This window comes from Macrobrachium rosenbergii, chromosome 30, assembly GCF_040412425.1.
Source record: "Macrobrachium rosenbergii isolate ZJJX-2024 chromosome 30, ASM4041242v1, whole genome shotgun sequence".
NCBI classification, from domain to species: domain Eukaryota; kingdom Metazoa; phylum Arthropoda; class Malacostraca; order Decapoda; family Palaemonidae; genus Macrobrachium; species Macrobrachium rosenbergii.
The window spans coordinates 5841001-5846000 of NC_089770.1; the positions used below are offsets into that span (position 1 = coordinate 5841001).

General features: G+C 38.7%; 1 protein-coding gene across 2 annotated transcripts in view; it reads left to right on the plus strand.

The window, feature by feature from the left end:
* The window catches only part of LOC136854964 (calcium-activated chloride channel regulator 1-like), a 516859-nt gene that overhangs the window by 339564 nt on the left and 172295 nt on the right, over positions 1–5000 (plus strand). The window lies entirely within an intron of this gene.

Sequence of the window (5000 nt, forward strand, 5' to 3'; positions counted from 1 at the left end):
TGCACTGAATTTGATCTCGCTGCCGTCCGGTAAGAGGCGAATATGAATGTTTTACAGATTTTTTTATTTTTTTATTTATATATTTATTTATTTATATTTTTTAGATTACGGTGGTTTCCTTCAGGAGGGAGATGTTGATGTTTATAAGCGAATGTGGATGTTTTAATATTTCAGAAAGAAAACTATTATAGAGATGGCTATTTTTGTCTGTCCGTCCACACTTCTTCTGTCCGCCCTCAGATCTTGAAAACTATTGAGGCCAGAGGGCTGCAAATTGGTATGTTGATCATCCACCCTCCAATCGTCAAACATACCAAATTGCAGTCCTCTAGCCTCAGTAGTTTTTATTTGATTTAAGGTTAAAGTTAGCCATAATTGTGCTTCTGGCAACGATATAGGACAGGCCACCACCGTGCCGTGGTTAAAGTTTCATGGACCGCGGCTCGTACAGCATTGCACGGAGACCACCGAAAGCTAGATCTGTTTTCGGTGGCCTTGATTATACGCTGTACAGAAAACTCGTGTGCGCCGAAGAAACTTCCGCACATTTTGTACTTGTTTATTTATTTTTAGATTGCGATAGTTTCTTTAGGAGACAAATGTTGATGTTTATAAACATATATGGTTGTTTTAATGTTTCAAATCTTCCTTTTTTCCCCATTTTTATTTTTTAGATTACGATGGTTTCTTTTTAAAAATTTTATTATTATGACTTTGAATGTTCTCTAAGGTCTACATACATATTAAAATGATGTATTTTAATGTTTGAATTTTTCATTTCAGTATTCCTGTATTGAATGCGATTTAAGCCTGTGCATTTTAGAATGACGTAACGTTTACAAGATCCTCTCAAAGTATGGCGGTCTTAAATCATATTTTTTATGCTTCGTATATATATATATATATATATATATATATATATATATATATATATATATATAGAGAGAGAGAGAGAGAGAGAGAGAGAGAGAGAGAGAGAGAGAGAGAGAGAGAGAGAGAGATCTAAGCCTTCTTCGTAGTAGGTGCATAAAGTGGCTTACGTTACGGGTTTTACTAAGCAGGATATTCATCCACAATTCAGCAGTCAAAAAAAAAAACGAAAAGGCATGTATGTATGTATGTATGATACGTCTTTAAAATTTCATCTATATATTCAGGAGAAGATCGATCACATCCCATATTTCGCAAACTTTGTTTTTGTTTATTCACCTAAAAATTAATTTTAAAAAATTATCAGAATTAAATACAGATAAAGATGAAGTTTCCGGTGTAAAAGACTCATTAAAAAAAAATAAGTAAAAAGCGCGAAAAATAACTTTTTCTTACGCTGTCAAGCTTTTCATTTACCGAATTTATTACTTCTGTATTTTTAGTTATTCTCTCTCTCTCTCTCTCTCTCTCTCTCTCTCTCTCTCTCTCTCTCTCTCTCTCTCTCTCTCTCTCTCTCTCTCTTCGGCTCCTTCCTTTTAAAAAATTCATTCACAAATTGCCAATGGAAGCTTACGTTTACCAGGCGCGGCCCTTATGGATTTTGAATGGTTTTGCATCTTGCATTTTCGAATGTGTATTGATGCGGGGGATGTCGTGTGTTTGTGGGAGTATGCACGGGTGCGCGCGCGCGTGCGTGCGTGGGTTTGTATGTGTATGAGAGAGAGTGAGAGAGAGAGAGAGAGAGAGAGAGGTGTACAAAGATGCTAACGTTGCAAAAGTTTTACTAAGCAGGATGTTCATCCGCAATTCAGCTGTTGAAAAAACGAAAGTGCCTATTAACTTTACTTTTCTGTCTTTAGATTGTTTGTTAATACCTGAAAGGAGAGAGAGAGAGAGAGAGAAGAGAGAGAGAGAGAGAGAGAGAGAGAGAGAGAGAGAGAGATGGAAAGATAAATAAAAAGATGGATAATCATGCTCATTTTCACCCACCCTTCTGAACTAGCAGTTAGCAGAGAAAAAGAGACAAATAGAGAGAGAGAGAGGGGGAGGGGGGATATTGTAAAGGAAATGCCAAGGCTGTTTGGAGAAGGCTGAGAGAGAGAGAGAGAGAGAGAGAGAGAGAGAGAGAGAGAGAGAGAGAGAGACAACCATGCTCAATTTAGAGGTCATTCCCACCCGCGCGTCTAATTTTCCTGATATTGTCATGCATACAAGTTAGCCGTTAACCGAGAGAGAGAGAGGGAGAGAGACACTTTATCCCTTGCATCTGATTCCACCGCTGCAAGTGGGGCCTTGAAGGCCAGCGGAACCTCGATCTGATAAGCGCCTCGAACCAGGAGGCATGAAAGGGATCCCTAAAATGCTTCAGTTGTAAAATGTGCGCCGGGAACGATTTCTACGAATACTTATTCTCTCTCTCTCTCTCTCTCTCTCTCTCTCTCTCTCTCTCTCTCTCTCTCCTTTCCCAAACAGCCTTGTCTTTCCTTTACAATCTCCTCTCTCTCTCTCTCTCTCTCTCTCTCTCTCTCTCTCAAACAGCTCTGCCTCTCCTCTACTTCACCCACTCTCTCTCTCTCTCTCTCTCTCTCTCTCTCTCATCTTATCTTTCCCCTTCCCAAACAGCTCTGCCTCTCCTCTACAACACCCACTCTCTCTCTCTCTCTCTCTCTCTCTCTCTCGGTCTTTTTCCCTCGGCAGCCAGCCGCGTTCCTTTTTGGCCAAGAGCGCGAACTGGCGGAGAAGTTTCCGTTATATCCTTTCGCGAATATTCCTTTGTGCTTCGGGATTTAGAAGGTTATGAAACTTGTTATTCTCAAAGGCTTAACTTAACAATGCCCAAAGCAAGGGAGTTTCAATTTTCGCTCTTCTCGTTCTTTTTATTCGCTTTTTTATTTTTTTTTTTCTTTTTTTATCGGTTTTTGAGGTTCGCCGGTGGTGGGGTTTCTGCTCATTTTTTGTTGTTTTGGTTTGATGAATATTTTTATTTTGCGTTTGGTTTTGGTTTTTGTTTTCGTTATTATTATTATTATTATTATTATTATTTATTATTATTATTATAGGCTGTATATTTATTAGTACACACATACATACATTTTATATATATATATATATATATATATATATATATATATATATATATATATATATATATATATATATATATATATATATATATATATATATATATATATATGTATACATATATATATATATATATATATATATATATTATATATATATATACATACATATATACATGTATGAATGTATGTATGTCTCTATTGATATATGTGTGTATTTGTGTATGAATATTTACGAGTATAAGTGTGTGTGTGTGCGTGCGCAACACAGCCATAGGAATTGAGATTTCCCCGACGGCATAGAGGCAACTTCGTTCCAGAATATGCATCCGTAAAACAAAATACATATAGGATTTCCTGCCTTTCTTTCGTGTTCCCCTTTGGAGATATGTATCCGGCATCTGTAAAAGCATCCAAATCTAATTCTCCATTTTCCGTTCCCGGCGACTTTCAAAAAATGGCTTCGAAAACCTATTTTCTACTCGGCGCCAGAACACGGCCGCTTTTCTGAAGCATTTGGAATACCGCGTGTGATTCTGTGGCCCCGTTGTTTTTCATTATTGGAACGGAATTCCGGGGGAGAAAATTCTCGCTTTTTTCTGGGGCCTAACGAAGGATTCGGTAACAGAGTCACACACACACACACACATACATACACACACAGAAGGGAGAGAGAGAGAGAGAGAGAGAGAGAGAAAGAGGATAGGAGAGAGAGAGAGAGAGAGAGGGGATACTTGATTACCCCCTTTTGTTTATATGATATGACCGTATATATTTGATGAATAACATATCCTATCTCAATGAATTTAGTACATTAGCCACTGTCAGTGGTTGAGAGAGAGAGAGAGAGAGAGAGAGAGAGAGAGAGAATACTTGATGCTTGATTACCACCTTTTGTATATACGATACGACAGTATATATTTTGACAAATAACTTACATATTATTTCAATGAATTTAGTACATTAGCCACTGTCAGTAGTTGAGAGAGAGAGAGAGAGAGAAGTGAACACCACTTTTGAGAAATGAGAGAGGTTTAATTCCACAAGAAAAAGCCGACATTTTCGCTCGGAGTAATTTAGTTCAATCGACACTTTTCGCTCCATCCAACACATTATATCCCCGAATGGAAAATGACTCCGATTTTTCACCTTGACGCAAAGGTGTTTCCAATCAAGTAGACAATCGCCCGTTAACAGTGTAACAGACACAGTCCTAATTAATTAGAGAGCAATAAAAATACCAGACGACAGAATGTAGTACTCTTCTTGTTCGAGATAAAAGGTTTACGAGCTGTTAAAATCATGGGTCTGATTTTGTGAGTCTCAGTGCTTTGGGATCTTGTGCTTTTTATTTTTTTTTTTTCTTTATTTTTTGCGCCGGGTGTTTTGAGAAATCTTTAACTCTTCGTTGCATTCTGTTATTCGCAGATTTTATTCGTTATTGTTTTATTCTATATCGCTTTTAGAGTTGAATATTTTTTTATGAAATATTCTAGATCTTTGGTTTGTGAAAGTCAGAATTCACATAGCTTCTCTCTCTCTCTCTCTCTCTCTCTCTCTCTCTCTCTCTCTCTCTCTCTCACACACACACACACACACACACACACACACACATACAACGTGTTTTTCCGTAGAATCGAACAACAATCACACACGCTACACAAAAGACACCCCCCTCCACCCCACTTTACCTGTAAATGCTTCTACCTGAGATGCTTCACTCTCCTTTCTCCCCCGTCTGTCAAGACGAGGACAGACCAGCCAAGCGCCGCTTTTTTGACAAACAACCGGAGAATACGACGGACATAAAAGACATCTCGGTCTGCCCTCTGTGGCGACGCGACAACCGACCCAATTCCTTTATGCGACGGGGACGCCCTTCCAGCGAATTGGTCATGCAGAATGACCACCTCGCGTCTCCTGCAGGATGAACTCCGCGCCGTCGCCGGCGGCCTTCTTGAATGGAACGTTCAAGAGATGGCCTTTGGA